We start from the raw sequence: 18,548 nt of genomic DNA, 5'->3' as shown, positions 1-18,548 counted from the left end.
TTTTCTGCATACAGGTCTTTTGTCTCCGTAGGTAGGTTTATTCCTAGGTATTTTATTCTTTTTGTTGCAGTGGTAAATGGGAGTGTTTCCTTAACTTCTCTTTCAGAATTTTCATCATTAGTGTATAGGAATGCAAGAGATTTCTGTCCATTAATTTTGTACCCTGCAACTTCACCAAATTCATTGATTAGCTCTAGTAGTTTCTGGTGACATCTTTAGGATTCTCTATGTATAGTATCCTGTCATCTGCAAATAGTGACAGTTTTACTTCTTCTTTCCAATTTGTATTCCTTTTATTTCTTTTTCTTCTCTGATTGCTGTGGCTAGGACTTCCAAACTATGTTGAATAATAGTGGCAAGAGTGGACATCCTTGTCTTGTTCCTGATCTTAGAGAAAATGCTTTCAGTTTTTCACCATTGAGAATGATGTCTGCTGTGGGTTTGTCGTATATGGCCTTTATTATGTTGAGGTAGGTTCCCTCTGTGGGTTTGTCATACATAGCCTTTATTATGTTGAGGTAGGTTCCCTCTATGCCCACTTTCTGGAAAGTTTTTATCATAAATGGGTGTAGAATTTTGTCAAAAGCTTTTTCTTCATCTATTGAGATGATCATATGGTTTTCCTTCTTCAGTTTTTTAATATGGTGTATCACATTGATTGATTTGCATATATTGAAGAATTCTTGCATCCCTGGGATAAATCCCACTTGATCATGGTGTATGATCCTTTTAATATGTTGCTGGATTCTGTTTGCTCTTATTTTGCTGAGGTTTTTGTATCTATATTCATCAGTGATAGTGGTCTGTAATTTTCTTTTTTTGTATTATCTTTGTCTGGTTTTTGTATCAGGGTGATGGTGGCCTCATAGAATGAGTTTGGGAGTTTCCTTCCTCTGCAATTTCTTGGAAGAATTTGAGAAGGATGGGTGTTAGCTCTCCTCTAAATGTTTGATAGAATTCACCTGTGAAGCCATCTGGTCCTGGACTTTTGTTTGTTGGAAGATTTTTTTTTATCACAGTTTCAATTTCATTACTTGTGATTGGTCTGTTCATATTTTCTATTTCTTTCTGGTTCAGTCTTGGAAGGTTATACCTTTCTAAGAATTTGTCCATTTCTTCCAGATTGTCCAATTTATTGACATAGGGTTGCTTGTAGTAGTCTTTTAGGATGCTTTGTATTTCTGCAGTGTCTGTTGTAACTTCTCCTTTTTCATTTCTAATTTTATTGATTTGAGACCTCTCCCTCTTTTTCTTGATGAGTCTGGCTAACAGTTTATCAATTTTGTTTATCTTCTCAAAGAACCAGCTTTTAGTTTTATTGATCTTTGCTATTGTTTTCTTTGTTTCTGTTTCATTTATTTCTTCTCTGATGTTTATGATTTCTTTCCTTCTGCTAACTTTGGGTTTTGTTTTTCTTTTTTCTCCATTTCCTTTAGGTGTAAGATTAGATTGTTTATTTGAGATTTTTCTTGTTCTTGAGGTTGGCTTGTATAGCTATAAACTTCCGTCTTAGAACTCCTTTTGCTGCATCCCATAGGTTTTGGATCTTCATGCTTTCATTATCATTTGTCACTAGATATTTTTTTATTTCCTCTTTGATTTCTTCAGTGATCTCTTGGTTATTTAGTATAAACGTATTTTTTAACCTCCATGTGTTTGTGTTTTTTGCGTTTTTTTTCCCTGTAATTGATTTCTAATCTCATAGCGTTGTGGTCAGAAAAAAATGCTTGATATGATTTCAATTTTCTTAAAGTTACTGAGGCTTGATTTGTGACCCAAGATGTGATCTATCCTGGAGAATGTTCCATGTGCACTTGAGAAGAAAGTGTAATCTGCTGTTTTTGGAAGAATGTCCTATTAATATCAATTAAATTTATCTGGTCTATAGTGTCCTTTAAAGCTTGTGTTTCCTTCTTTATCTTCTGTTTGGAGGATCTGTCCATTGGTGTAAGTTGGTGTTAAAGTCCCCCACTATTATTGTGTTACTGTTGATTTCCTCTTTTATAGCTGTTAGCAGTTGCCTTATGTATTGAGGTGCTCCTGTGTTTGGTGCATATATATTTATAATTGTTATATCTTCTTCTTGGATTGATCCCTTGATCATTATGTAGGGTCCTTCCTTGTCTCTTGTAACATTCTTTATTTTAAAGTCTATTTTATCTGACATGAGTATTGCTACTCCAGCTTTCTTTTTATTTCCATTTGCATGTAATATCTTTTTCCATCCCTTCACTTTCAGTCTGAATGTGTCCCTAGGTCTGAAGTGGGTCTCTTGTAGGCAGTATATATATGGTTCTTGTTTTTGTATCCATTCAGCAAGCCTCTGTCTTTTGGTTGGAGCATTTAATCCATTTATGTTTAAGGTAATTATCGATATGTATGTTTCTATTACCATTTTCTTAATTGTTTTGGGTTTGTTTTTGTAGGTCCTTTTCTTCTCCTGTGTTTCCCACTTAGAGAAGATCCTTTAGCATTTGTTGTAAAGCTTGTTTGGTGGCGCTGAATTCTCTTAGCTTTTGCTTGTCTGTAAAGCTTTTGATTTCTCCATCGAATCTGAATGAGATCCTTGCCAGGTAGAGTAATCTTGGTTGTAGTTTCTTCCCTTTCACCACTTTAAGTATATCATGCCACTGCCTTCTGGCTTGTAGAGTTTATGCTGAGAAATCAGCTGTTAACCTTATGGGAGTTCCCTTGTATGTTATTTGTCATTTTCCCTTGCTGCTTTCAATAATTTTTCTTTGTCTTTAATTTTTGCCAATTTGATTACTATGTGTCTCAGTGTGTTTCTCCTTGCGTTTATCCTGTATGGGACTCTCTGCACTTCCTGGACTTGGGTGGCTATTTCCTTTCCCATGTTAGGGAATTTTTCAACTATAACCTCTTCAAATATTTTCTCTGGTTCTTTCTCTCTCTATTCTCCTGGAACCCCTATAATGCGAATGTTTTTGCATTTAATGTTGTCCCAGAGGTCTCTTAGGATGTCTTCATTTCTTTTCATTCTTTTTTCTTTATTCTGTTCCGTAGCAGTGAGTTCCACCATTCTGTCTTCCAGGTCACTTAATCCGTTCTTCAGCCTCAGTTGTTCTGCTATTGATTCCTTCTAGTGTATTTTTCATTTGTGTTGTGTTGTTCATCTCTGTTTGTTTGTTCTTTAATTCTTCTAGATCTTTGTTAAACATTTCTTGCATTTTATTGATCTTTGCCTCTATTGTTTTTCTGAGGTCCTGTATCATCTTCACTATCATTATTCTGAGTTCTTTTTCTAGAAGGTTTCCTATCTCCACTTCATGTAGTTGTTTTTCTGGGGTTTTATCTTTTTCCTTCCTCTGGTACATAGCCCTCTGCCTTTTCATCTTGTCTATCTTTCTGTGAATGTGGTTTTTGTTCCACAGGCTGCAGGATTGTAGTTAGCTAGATTTTTTGATAATGGCCATTCTGACTTTTGTGAGGTGATACCTCATTGTGGTTTTGATTTGCATTTCTCTAATTAGCGATGTTGAGCATCTTTTCATGAGTTTGTTGGCCATCTGTATGTCTTCTTTGGTGAAATGTCTATTTAGTTCTTCTGCCCATTTTTTAATTGGGTTTTTTGCTTTTTGATATTGAGCTCCATGAGCTGGTTGTATATTTTGGAGATTAATCTTTTGTCCATTGTTTCATCTGCAAATATTTTCTCCCATTCTGAGGATTGTCTTTTCATCTTGTTTATGGTTTCCTTTGCTGTGCAAAAGCTTTTAAGTTTAAATGGGCCCCATTTGTTTATTTTTGTTTTGATTTCAGTTACTCTAGGAGGTGGGTCAAAAAAAGATCTTGCTGTTGTTTATGTCAAACAGTGTTTTTTTTTTTTTTTTTTTTATTTTATTTTATTTTATTTTTGCGGTATGTGGGCCTCTCACTGCCGTGGCCTCCCCCGTTGCGGAGCACAGGCTCCGGACGCACAGACTCAGCGGCCATGGCTCACGGGCCCAGCCGCTCTGCGGCACGTGGGATCCCCCCGGACCGGGGCACGAACCCCCGTCCCCTGCATCGGCAGGCGGACTCCCAACCACTGCGCCACCAGGGAAGCCCTCAAACAGTGTTTTTCCTATGTTTTCCTCTAAGAGTTTTATAATATCTAGTCTTACATTTAGGTCTTTAAAACATTTGGAGTTTATTTTTGTGTATGGTGTTTGGGAATGTTCTAATTTCATGATTTTACATGTAGCTGTCCAGTTTTCCCAGCACCACTTATTGAAGAGGCTGTCTTTTTTCCATTGTATGTTCTTGCCTCCTTTGTTCTAAATTAGGTGACCATATGTGCATGGGTTTATCCTGGGCTTTCTATCCTGTACCATAGATCTGTATTTCTGTTTTTGTTCTAGTACCATTGTGTCTTGATTACTGTAGGCTTGTAGTATAGTTTGAAGTCTGGGAGCCAGATTCCTCCAGCTCTGTTTTTTTCCTCAAGATTGCTTTGGCTATTTGGGGTCTTTTCCATTTCCATACAAATTGTGAAATTTTTTCTTCTAATTCTGGGAAGAATGCCATTGGTAATTTGATCAGAATTGCACTGAATCTGTAGATTGCTTTGGGTAGTAGAATCATTTTCACAATATTGATTCTTCCAATCCAAGAACGTGGTATATTTCTCCGTCTGTTTTTGTCAACTTTTATTTCTTTCATCAGTGTTTTATAGTTTTCTGAGTACAAGTCTTTCACCTCCTTAGGTAGGTTTATTCCTAGGTATTTTATTCTTTTTGTTGCGATGGTAAATGGGATTGTTTCCATAATTTCCCTTTCTGATTTTTTGTTGTCAGTGTATAGGAATGCAAGAGATTTCTGTCCATTAATTTTGTATCCTGAAACCTTACCAAATTCATTGATTAATTCTAGTAGTGTTCTGGTGGCATCTTTAGGCTTTTCTATGTATAGTATCATGTCATCTGCAAACAGTGACAGTTTTACTACTTATTTTCCAATCTGTATTCCTTTCATTTCTTTTTCTTCTCTGATTGCATGGCTAGGACTTCCAAAACTATGTTGAATAATAGTGGCGACAGTGGACATCCTTGTCTTGCTCCTTATCTGAGTGGAAATGATTTCAGTTTTTCAACTTTGAGTATGATGTTTGCTGTTGGCTTGTCATATATGGCCTTTATTATGTTGAGGTAGTTTCTCTATGTCCATTTTCTACAGAGTTTTTATTGTAAATGGGGGTTGAATTTTATCAAAAGCTTTTTCTGCATCTACTGAGATGATCGTATGGTTTTTACTCCTTGTTAATATGGTGTATCACATTGATTGATTTGTGTATATTGAAGAATCCTTGCATCCCTGGGGTAAATCCCACTTGATCATGGTGTATGGTCCTTTTAATATGTTGTTGGATTCTGTTTGCTATTATTTTGTTCAGGATTGCATCTATGTCCATCAGTGATATTGGTCTATAATTTTCTTTCTTTATAATATCTTTTTCTTGTTTTTGTATCAGGGTGATGTGATCTCAGAGAATGAATTTGGGAGTGTTCAACCCTCTGCAATTTTTTGGAAGAATTTGAGAAAGATCTGTGTTAGCTCTTCTCTAAATGTTTAATAGAATTCACTTCTGAAGCCATCTGGTCCTGGACTTTTGCTTGTTGGAATATTTTTAATTACAGTTTCAATTTCATTACTGTTGATACGTCTGTTTATATTTTCTAATCCTTCCTGGTTCAGTCTTGGAAAATTGCACCTCTCCAAGAATTTGTCCATTTCTTCGTGGTTGTCCATTTTATTGGCATATAGTTGTTTGTAGTAGTCTCTTATAATCCTTTGTATTTCTGCAGTGTCATTTGTGATTTCTTATTTTCATTTCTAATTTTATTGATTTGCGTCCTCTCCCTTTTTTTCTTGATGAGTCTAGCTAATGTTTTATCAATTTTGTTTATCTTCTCAGATAACCAGCTTTTAGTTTTATTGTTCTTTGCTATTGTTTTCTTTGTTTCTCTTTCATTTATTTCTTCTCTGATCTTTATGATTTCTTTCCTTGTACTGACTTTGGGTTTTGTTTGTTCTTCTTTCTCTAGTTCTTCTAGGTATAGGGTTAGATTGTTTATTTGGGATTTTTCTTGTTTCTTCAGGTGAGATTGAATTGCTGTAATCTTCCCTCTTAGAACTGCTTTTGCTGTGTCCCATAGGTTTGGGTTGTTGTATTTTCATTTTCATTTGTTTCTGTGTATTTTTAAATTTCTCCTTTGATTTCTTCAATGGTCTCTTGGTTATTTAGAAGCGCACTGTTTAGACTCCATGGGTTTTACAGTGTTTTTCCTGTAATTGATTTCCAATCTCATAGAGTTGTGGTCAGAAAAGATACTTGACATGATATCAATTTTCTTATTTTTCCGGGGCTTGATTTGTGACCCAAGATGTGATCTATCCTGAAGAATGTTCTGTGTGCACTTGAGAAGAAAATGTATTCTGCCACTTTTGGGTGGAATGTTCTATAAATATCAGTTAAATCTATCTGGTCTGTTGTGTCATTTAAAGCTTGTGTTTCCTTCTTTATTTTCTGTTTGGATGATCTGTCCATTGGTGTAAGTGAAGTGTTAAAGTCCCCCACTATTACTGTCTTACTGTCGATTTCCTCTTTTATAGCTGTTAGCAGTTGCCTTATGTAGTGAGGTGTTCCTGTGTTGGATGCATAAATATTTATAATTGTTATATCTTCTTCTTGGATTGATCCCTTGATCATTATGTAGCATCCTTCCTTATCTCTTGTGACAGTCTTTTTTTTAAAGTATATTTTATCTGATACAAATATTGCTACTCCAGCTTTGTTTTCATTTCCATTTGCATCGAATAGCTTTTTCCATCCCTTCACTTCCAGTCTGTATGTGTCCCTAGGTCTGAAGTGGGTCTGTTTTAGACAGCATATATATGGGTCTTGTTTTTGTATCCATTCAGCCAGTCTGTGTGTTTTGGTTGGGGCATTTAAACCATTTACATTCAAGGTTATTATCGATATGTATGTTCCTATTACCATTTTCTTAATTGTTTTGGGTTTGTTTTTATGGGCCTTTTTCTTCTCTTGTGTTTCCCACCTAGAGAAGTTTCTTTAGCATTTGTTGTAAAGATCATTTGGTGGTGCTGAATTCTCTTAGCTCTGCTTATCTGGAAAGCTTTTGATTTCTCTGCCGAATTTGAATGAGATCCTTGCTGGGTAGAGTAATCTTGGTTGTAGGTTTTTCTCTTTCATCACTTTAAGTATATTCTGCCACTCCTTTCTGGCCTGCAGAGTTTCTGCTGAAAAATCAGCTGATAACCTTATGGGGCTTCCTTTGCATGTTATTTTTTGTTTTTCCCTTGCTGCTTTAATATTTTTCCCTGAATTTAATTTTTGTTAGTTTGATTAACATGCGTCTTGGTGTGTGTTTCTCCTAGGGTTTTTCCTGTATGGGACTCTCTGTGCTTCCTGGACTTGGGTGACTATTTCCTTTTCCATCTTAGGGAAGGTTTCCACTATAATCTCTTCAAATATTTTCTCAGACCCTTTCTTTTTCTCTTCTTCTTCTGGGTCCCCTATAATTTGAATGTTGGTGTGTTTAATGTTGTCCCAGAGGTCTCTGAGATTGCCTTCAATTCTTTTCATTCTGTTTTTCTTTATTCTGCTCCTCAGCAGTTATTTCCACCATTTTGTTTTCCAGCTCATTTATTCGTTCTTCTGCCTCAGTTATTCTGTTATTTCCTTCTAATGTATTTTTCATTTCAGTTATTGTGTTGTTCATTTCTGTTTGTTTGTTCTTTAGTTCTTCTAGGTCTTTGTTAAACACTTCTTGTATCTTTTCAGTCATGCCTCCATTCTATTCTCAAGATTCTGGATCTTCTTTACTATCATTACTCTGAATTCTTTTTCAGGTAGATTGCCTATTTCCTCTTCATTTATTTCGTCTTGTAGGTTTTTACCGTGCTCCTTCATCTGTGACATGTTTTTTGGACATCTCTTTTTTTTTTTTTTTCTTTTGTGAGTGGGATTGTGTTCCTGTTTTACTGGTTGTTTGGTGTGAGGCTTCCAACACTGGAGTTTGTAGGCTGTTGGGTAGAGCTGGGTCTTGGTGCTGACATGAGGACCTCCAGGAGACATCACTTCAATGAATATTCCCTTGGGTCTGAGGTTCTCTGTTAGTCCACTGGTTTGGACTCAGAGCTCCCACCTCAGGAGCTTTGGCTGGACCTCTTGCTTGTGAGCCAAAATCCCACAAGCTGCGTGGGGTGGCAAAAATAAAAAAGAAGAAGAACAATAATGAAGTAAAAAATAAAATTAGACTAGGAAACTAATAGCTATGTTATAAAAAATATAAAAATAAAAATATAGATGAAATGACAACCAGAAGGTAAAACAGAACCAGAATAGTAAAAAAGAGAACAAAAAAAGAAAAAGTGGAAAAGGCCTTGGCTGTGGAGAGCAGGGCCTAAGCAGGGGCGAGGTTTGGGTGGTGGGTGGGGCCTATGCTTAGGCCCCACGGGGCTGGAAATGGCTCTGGGGGTTTGGGGATGGGGCTTGGGCCCAACAGAACAGAAGGGGCCCAGGAGTGCCTCCCACCTCTGATCTCAGAGGGTGGGGCACTCCACCTGGGTGCCCAGCAGACTTCCTGGCCTCGAGTGGGCAGGGCATACAGCCTCCTGCTCCTCTGGTCCTGGGGTTCCCCTCCAACCTGCCTCTCCTGATCTCCCTGGCCTCCCTCCTATTGCCCCAGTAACCACATGGCCTGGAGTGGGCTTTGGAGGGCAGGGGATCAGCCTGGGAGCTTAGCAGGCTTCCTGAGCCTGAGGGGGTGGGGAAAATGCCCTCTGCTCCTCTCTGGCTCCTGTGGTTCCAGAGGGCCTCTCCCACCTGCCTCTCCTGTTCTCTCCTGGCCTCCCTCCTACGCCCCCAGGACCAACCCAGCCCAGAGGGGACCTCTGAGGGCATAGGACCCAGCCCAAGAGCTGGGCAGACTTCCCTGGCTAATTGGGCAGGGGAAACTCTGACCATGCTCCCCCCCAATCCAAGCTCCTTAGGGTCCCCCCAGGCATGGGAACCCCTCCCTCTCTCAGCCACCCCTCAGGGGCTCCAGTCCTGTCTGCCCTCCACTTCTCCTTCCCCCTCAGTCCCCCCATGTCCTTCCTACAAATTCGCTTGGGGGTTCTTCCCATCTCCTTAAGCATTAGGGTCCCCCGCCAGCATCTGGCAGGCACCCTAGTTGTGGGGAGATGCGAAGTCCATGTCTTCCCATACCACCATCTTGACTCTGTCCCCAGTCCTACCATTTCTATTGAACTTTGTACTGGAGCTATAAACTGATTGCAGTAAGGCAATGAAAATACTTAAAAGGCCTAAAGTTCAAAAATAAACAAAACTGTCTCTATTGGTAGATGACATAATTTTTAACATAGTAAAAACTAAGGAAACTATAATAAAGATACTAAAAATAATAAATGAGCTAGCAAGCTCACAGATTGTAATTAAAAATCAATTATATTTTCATACACTAACAGGAAAAAAATTTGGTAAATGAAATTACAGAATTAATTCCATTTATAATGGCATCAAAAATCATAAAATATTTGGAAATTTAACAAAGGCTATGAAAGACATTCACACTGGAAACTACTATACATTGATGGAAGGTAATAAAGGAGACCTAAATAAATGGAATCAATTTACTGGGTTTTATTGGTTTGAATACCTGAAATTGTTAAGGCATCAATTCACTCCACAGTGATCTATAGATTTAGGGCAATCCTAACACAATCACGATAATAATAATAATATTATATATTAATTATATATATAATATTATATATTAATAATATAATCAGTCTAGGACTGATAAATTACAGAATAGAGAGTAACAGAATAGAGTTCAGAAATACAATCATATATTGATGGTAGTTTTGACAAAGGTGCCCCTGAACTCCAAAAGGGATAAGAATGTCTTCAACAAATGATCCAGAAAAGGTGGATATCCATATGGGAATAATTAATTTCAAACACTATCTAATGCCATACAGAAAAATTAACTCAAGCTATAACATAAACTAAAATACAGTAGCTAAATCTGTAAAGCTTTAGAAAAATAATCATAGCATAATATCTTTGAAATGTGGATTTAAGCAAAAGTTTTGTAGACAAAACTAAGAAAGCAATAAGTATAGTAGAAAAAATATGTTAGACTTTATGAAAAGTAAAAACTTCTGTCATCAAAATACATTAAAAAAATTAATAGGTAACCCAAAGACAGGGAAGAAACTTTACAAACATATCTGACAAAAGACTGCTATGTACAATATATATTTTTTAAAACCCTATACCTCAATAATTAACAGACAAAAGAATATTAAATATGAATAAAATATTTCAACAGAAATTTGACAAAAGGAGAGATATAAATGACCAATAAGCACATGAAAAACTGCTCAGTATTGCTTGTGACAGGAAGATGTCTAATAAATTCACATGAAGATTTCTACACATCTCATCAGAATGGTTAAAATGAAAAAGAATGACCTAACTAAATGTTGGGAAGAATGTGAAGCACTTGTAACTCTCATACATTTTTAACTGGTGTGTAATATCGTACAACCAAATTGGAAAAAGCTCTGGCAATTTTTTATGAAACTAAGCATATGTTAGTATTTTGACACTGTAATTCAAATCCTACGTGTTTATTCAAGAGAAATAAAAACACATTTTCACAAAAACACTTGTATAAAAATATTCATAGCAGTCTTTATTTGTAATAGCCAAAGCCTGGAAATAGCTCATGATTCCATCGAGGACAATGGATAAAGAAGGTGGGATCCAGATGGTGGAGTTGGAGGACATTGAGTTCACCTTCCCTCATCATGAACACGTACATCAAAACTACAACTACATAGGGAACAACTCTATCTGAAATTGACCTGAAGACTAGCAGAACATCTCTTATACCACCAAGGCTATAAAGAAAGATCCACATGGAGTCTGGTAGGTAGGGTAGAGGAGCGCTCTAGTCTGGACCCACACCCCTAGCTGGGGACCCAGAAGATAGGGGGATATCACAGGCTTGGGGAGTCCCTCTGGGGAGTGAGGTGTTCAAGTCACATAATAGGCACCCCAGCCCTGGGATCTGACATTAGGAAGATGAGCCCTCTTAGCTGGTTTGAAAATCACTGAGGCTTGGGACTTCCCTGGTGGTGCAGTGGTTAAGAATCTGCCTGCCAGTGCAGTGGACATGGGTTTGAGCCCTGGTCTGGGAAGATCTCACATGCTGCAGAGCAACTAAGTGTGTGCGCCACAACAACTGAAGCCCATGCACCTACAGCCTGTGCTCCACAACAAGATAAGCCACCACAATGAGAAGCACGTGCACCACAATGAAGAGTAGCTCCCACTCACCGCAACGAGAGAAAGCTCATGCACAGCAATGAAGACCCAATGCAGCCAAGTAATAATAAATAAATAAATTAATTAAAAAAAAGAAAATCAGTGAAGCTTACCAGAGGGCTGTAAGAAACTGAGACTCTGCCCTTCAAGAGTATACACACAAACTTGCTTACTCCCAGTCACAGCATGGTGACAGCCAATTGAAAACTACCTGGTGTTCTGGCTGGCTTGCCAGGACCACCACTAGCATACCCCCCAGCTCTCACTGGGCTCCTGCTTGGGCCGCTTTTGCTCTGGTGCTGCTCCCAACTAAGACAGAGGCAGCCATTGCAAATGAGGATGTGCACACTAAGAGGGAACATAGCTGGCTTGGGCCCTGGCACTGCCTTTGACCAGGACAGAGGCAGCCATTGCAGATATATGCATGTGTGCACACATTTAGGAGGACGTAAAACCAGCTCCAGGGAGAAGACCAGCATTTCTGGCACAAACATCCATGTTTACACTTGGGAGGGAATGACACCTACTCAGTAGTATGGCCCCAACCTCTCTGGCCCCACCCAAGCCTAAAACTAGGGCACACACACTGGGGGAAAATGTCAAACAAGCACAGAAGTACAGCCCCAAGTCCTTGGGCCTTGGTGACACCCCCAACCAAGATGGAGACTGCCATCACACCCATGAGAGACCCAACTCCCTCACAGCTCCTGCCCACCCCTTGGGTCCTACCCTTACCCCTGATAAGGTGGTGACTGCCATTGAGCATAGGAGGAGCCCTGACTCATACTTGGCTCTAGCTCTAGATCCTCCCACTCCAGCCCTACATCCCACCAATGCATTGGTTGCCACTGTACCCCTGGAGAAGACATAGCCTGTGCTCACTTCAGATCCAACTCTCCCACCAAAGCCACTGGGCACACACAAACTGCATAGGGAGGCTCCCACATAGGACATGCCTTTAATACTGGGATAGGTAACTGTTTCATCTAATCTAGAAAGACAGAGAAAGTTAAACAAAATGAAAAGACAAATATGTTTCAAAAGAAAACAAGGGAAAAAAATCTCTGAAAAAACCCTAATGACACAGACACAAATAATTTACTTGATAAAGTGTTCAAAGCAATAGTAATAAGAATGCTAACTGAACTTGGGAAAAGATGACCATAGTGAAAATTTCAACAAAGAACAAGAAAATGTAAAGAAGAACCAATCAGAGCTAAAAAATAATAATAACAGAAATGAAAAGTACACTAGAAGGAATTAGCAGATTCAGTGATACATAAGTAATCTGGAAGACAGAATAATGGAAATTACCCAATCAGAATACCAAAAAGGAATGCAAATTTTAAAATATGAGGATAGGGTTTCCTTGGTGGCTCAGTGGTTGAGAATCTGCCTGCCAATGCAGGGGACACGGGTTCGAGCCCTGGGCCAGGAAGATCCCACATGCTGTGGAGCAACTAGGCCCGTGAGCCACAACTACTGAGCCTGCACATCTGGAGCTTGTGCTCAGCAACGAGAGGCCGCGACAGTGAGAGGCCCGCACACCACGATGAAGAGTGGCCCCCGCTCGCTGCAACTAGAGAAAGCCCATGCACAGAAGCGAAGACCCAACACAGCCAAAAATAAATAAATAAATAAATAAATTTTAAAATATGAGGATAGTTTAATGGACCTCTAACATAACATCAAGCATACTAATATTTGCATTACAAAGGTCCCAGAAGGAGAAGACAGAGATAAAGGGGTAGAAAATTTGTTTGATAAAATTATGACTGAAAAATTCCCTAAGCTGAAGAAGGTAAGAGATATCTGGGAATAAGAAGCACAGAGTCCCAAACAAGATGAACTCCAATAGACCCACACCAAGACATGTCATAATTAAAATGGTGAAAGTTAGATATAAAGAGAGAAATTTAAGGCAACAAGAGAAAAAGAGTTACATATAAGAGTATCAGCTGATTTTTCTACAGAAACAGAAGTTTATAGCAATACAGGCCTTCCTCAAGAAACAACAAAAATCTCAAATAAATAACCTAACCTACCATCTAAAGCAATTATAAAAATAAGAAAAATAAATCCTAAAGTCAGCAGAAGGAAGGAAATAATAAAAGTCAGAACATAAATAAATATAATAGAAACAAAAAAATAGAAAAGATCAATGAAACAAAGAGCTGTGTTTTGAAAAGATAAATAAAATTGATAAGCCTTTAGTTACACTCATTAAGAAAAGAACAGGCCCAAATAAACAAAGTAAGAAATGAAAGAGGAGAAATTACAATTGATATCACAGAAATAAAAGCAATCATAAGAGAATAATATGCCAAAATATTGGACAACCTAGAAGAAATGGATATATTCCTAGAAACATACAATCTTCCAAGACTGAATCAAGAAGAAATAGATAATTTGAACAGACAGATTATTAGAATTAAAATTGAATCAGCAATCATAAAACTCCCCCAAAACAAAAGCTTAGGACCAGACCACTTCAGAGGAGAATTCTACCAAACATAAAGAAGTGTTAATACCTATCTGTCTCAAACTATTCCAAAAATTTCAAAAGGAGGGAACATTCGAAAACTCATTATATGAGGCCACCATTACCCTGATACCAAAACCAGACAAAGACACTACAAAACAAGAAAATTACAGGCCAATATCTCTAATGAATAAAGATGCAAAAATCCTCCACAAAATATTAGCAAACTGAATTCAGCTATATTTTATAAAAGGATCATACACTACTATCAAGTGGGATTTATTCCAGGGAAGCAAGCATGGTTCAATATTCACAAATCAATCAATGTGATGCACCACATTAACAAAAGCAGGATAAAAATCACATGATCATCTCAGTAGATGCAGAAAAAGCATTTTACAAAATTCAGCATCCATTCATGACAAAAACTCTCATCAAAGTGGGCATAGAGGGAACACATCTCAACATAATAAAGGCCATCTATGAAAAACCCACTGCTAACATCATACTCACTAGTGAAAACTAAAAGCTTTTCCTCTAAAATCAGGAACAAGACAAGGATCCACATTCTTGCTGTTTCTATTTAACATGTTATTGTAAGTCTATCCACAACAATAAGACAAGAAAAAGAAATAAAAGGTATCCAAGTTGGAATGGAAAAAGTAAAACTTTCACTATTTATAGATGACATAACACTACATGTAAAAAACCCTAATGTCTCCACACACACACAAAAACTATTAGAACTAATAAATGAATTCAGTAAAGTTGCAGCATACAAGATTAATTACAGAAATCCACTGCTTTTCTATACACTAATAATGAAATATTAAAATTTTAATTTTAAAATTGCATCAAAAAGAATAAAACACCTAGGAATAAACTTAACCAAGGAGGTGAAAGGCCTGTACTCTGAAAACTATAAAACATTGATGAAGCAAACTGAAGATGATAAAAAGAAATGGAAAGATATTCCATGCTCTTGGATTGGAAGAATTAATATTATTAAAATGGCCATACTTCTCAAAGCAATCTATAGATTTAATGCAAACCCTATCAAAATACCCATGACATTATTCACAGAACTAGAAAAAGTAATTCTAAACTTTTTGGAATCACAAAGAACCCTAAATAGCCAAAGCAATCTTGAGAAAAAAGGACAAAGCCAGAGGTATCATGCTCCCTGACTTCTGATATACTACAAAGCTACAGTAATCAAAACAGCATGGCATTTGCAGAAAAACAGACATAGATCAATGGAACAGAACAGAGAGCCCAGAAATAAACCTATGCTCATGTGGTCAATTAATCTATGACAAAGAAGGCAAAAATATTCAATGAGGAAAAGATAGTCTCTTCAATATGTAGTGTTGGGAAAATTGGACAGCTACATGTAAAAGAATGAAATTAGAACTTTTTCTTACAATATATACAAACATAAACTCAAAATGGATTGAAGACCTAAATTTGAGACCAGAAACCAAAAAACTCCAAGAAGAAAACATAGGCAGTACTTTCTTTGACAGAAATTCTAGCAATATTTTTTGGATCTCTCTCCTCAGGCAAGGGAATCAAAAGCAAAAATAAACAAAAGGGACCAAATCAAACTTAAAAGCTTTTGCACATCAGAGGAAACCATCAACAAAATGAAAAGACAACCTACTGAATGGGAGAAGATGTTTGCAAATGATATATCTGTTAGGGTGTTAATATCTAAAATATATAAAGGCTCATACAACACAATATCAAAAAACAAACAAAAGCCTGACCAAAAACTGAGCAGAAAACCTGAAGAGACATTTTTTTCCAAAAAAGACACACAGATAGCCAACAGGCATATGAAAAGATGGTCATCATCACTAATAATCAGAGAAATGTAAGTCAAAACCACAATATCACCTCACACCCGTCAGAATGGCTATCATCAAAATGTCTACAAGTAACAAGTGTTGGCAAGGATATGGAGAAAAGAGAACACTTGTGAACTATTGGTGGGAATGTAAATTGGTAGAGCCACTATGGAAAACAGTATGGAGTTTCCTCAAAAAATTAAAAACATAACTACCATATGATCCAGCAATACCACTTCTGGATAGTGTATTCAAAGGAAACAAAAACAGTAACATTAATGTTCATAGCAGCATTATTTACAATTGCCAAGATATGGAAGCAACCTAAGTTTCCATCAATAGAGGAATGAATAAAGAAGATGTGGTATAGGGAGTTCCCTGGCTGTCCAGTGGTTGGGACTCAGTGCTCTCACTGTGGTGGCCCAGGTTCGACCCCTGGTCTGGGAACTAGGATCCCACAAGCTGCGCGATGCAACTGAAAAAAAAAAAAAAGGGAAGAAAAAGGAGTTGTGGTATATATATACATATATACAATGAAATATTACTCAGCCATAAAAGGAATGAAGTTTTGCCATTTGCATTGCAATAGCATAGATGGATCTGGAAGGAGTTATGCTTAGTGAAGTAAGTCAGAGAGAGACAAATAGTGTATATTTTAACTTATATGTTGAATCTAAAAAAAAAGAATGAATATAACAGAACAGAAACAGATTCACAGTTACAGAGAACAAACTAGTGGTTACCAGTGGGGAGATGGGTAGGTGAGGGGCACGATGGGGAAGGGGATTAAGAGTACAAACCGGGCTTCCCTGGTGGCGCAGTGGTTGAGAGTACGCCTGCCGATGCAGGGGACACGGGTTCGTACCCCGGTCTGGGAAGATCCCACGTGCCGCGGAGCGGCTGGGCCCGTGAGCCATGGCCGCTGAGCCTGCGCGTCCAGAGCCTGTGCTCCGCAACGGGAGAGGCCACAACAGTGAGAGGCCCGCGTACCGCAAAAAAAAAAAAAAAAAAAAAAAGGTACAAACCACTAAATATAAAATAAATAAGCTACAAGGATATATGTAAAGCACAGGGAATATGGCCAATATTTTATAGTAACTTTAAATGGAGTGTAATCTATAAAAATATCAAATCACTATTTTGTACACCCAAAACATATAATAAATCAACTATACTTCAATAAAAAATATTTAAAAATAAATAAGTAAAAGGATCTGGGTCAGAAAAAAAGGATAATGAATAAAGAAATTGTAATATATTCATAAATGGAAAACTTCATAGCAATAAAATGAATGAACTACTGGTATATACAACAGCATGGACTAATCTCATAAATATTCTGCTGAGCGAAAAAAGCTACACATCTAGAGTACATACTGATTCTGTTTATAGCATCTATAAACAGGCAAACATTTCTATGGTAAGAAAAAAATCAGAACAGTTGTTGCCTATAATGAGTGGAGTGAGGGTTTGCTTGAAAGGGGCATGAGGAAGCTTTCTGGACTGCGGCTAGTATTTAACATCTTGATAATGGGTTAGGTTACCATGTGGCACTCCAAGCAACTGCACTTTCTCTGAGGCCCTTGAGGCCAGCCCTGGCCAGCGGGCAGTATCACTTTACATATTGAAGCAAGCTAAATATTTTCCATTTCTGTCTGGTACCGGAAATTATTGGCTTACAGTGTTGCAGATGCAGATGTGAGTCCTAGCTCTGTCACATATCACCTGTTGGATTTGGGGCAAGTTATTTTCAGTTTCCTCTCCGAAATGTGGCCATGCAAATTAAATTTCCATTGCGAGTTCCAGCATCGCATATGAATTACACATGTGAATTTTATTCTAGTGAATTTACAAATAACTGAATGTATTATAAAAGTTATAAAAATTAGTGACTTTAAAATCTTGCTATTAGTGTTAGAACAAGAATTACATTAATTAAAACAATCTTTTGCTTTTCTCCCCCGCAATCCTTGGGGTCCCTTTTCCCAGTTGTGAGCTATCAGTCATAAGTAAAGGTCATTTTAAAATCAGAAACGCTTATTATTTAAACGAAGTTATATATTTAGGATTAAGAACATAATATCGTGTGCACTATATAGTCTACATATGGTATTCTTCATTGTAATCTTTTGCCATGACTTTTTGGTATTCATAAGTAGAATAATTTACATAGTGCTTAACAATTCTAAAAATCTGTTTACTTAATTTTATCTTTTACTCTTGTACTGAAAAACAGGAGTGCTGGTTCTTGACTGTGGACCTGTCTCTGTGGGTGGCCAGGCCACTTCCTTCACCGTCTCCAGGTGCTAGAAACCTGGCTTTTTCCAGTATATCTTTAAAAAACTGACACCAAAGCTCAAAGCATCTGTTCCCCAAAGGCATATCATTGGTACGCACTCCCCATTAAAAACAGAAAACAGGGGCTTCCCCGGTGGCGCAGTGGTTGAGAGTACGCCTGCCGATACAGGGGACACGGGTTCGTGCCCCGGTCCGGGAAGATCCCACATGCCGCAGAGCGGCTGGACCCGTGAGCCATGGCCGCTGAGCCTGTGTGTCTGGAGCCTGTGCTCCGCAACGGGAGAGGCCACAACAGTGAGAGGCTCGCGTACCGCAAAAAAAAAAAAGAAAGAAAACAGCAGGAGGCAAAGTACCTCTGCCAGCACCCAGCCCTATGCCCCAAACACATCTCTCCAGGAAATTGTAAAAGCAGGGGTCTCTTGCTCGTGCTGGCACTCACCAGTGAGTTCCTGCCTGCATTATGTGGTGCTTGCTGCTGTGTGCCCTGAGCCTTTGCAAGATAACCTTTAAGTCATTGTGGGACAAATAGGGGCAGGAATTATTCATCTCATTTTAC

This window comes from Phocoena phocoena, chromosome 4 (genome assembly GCF_963924675.1).
Source record: "Phocoena phocoena chromosome 4, mPhoPho1.1, whole genome shotgun sequence".
NCBI classification, from domain to species: domain Eukaryota; kingdom Metazoa; phylum Chordata; class Mammalia; order Artiodactyla; family Phocoenidae; genus Phocoena; species Phocoena phocoena.
Note: the sequence above shows the minus strand (reverse complement) of the source record.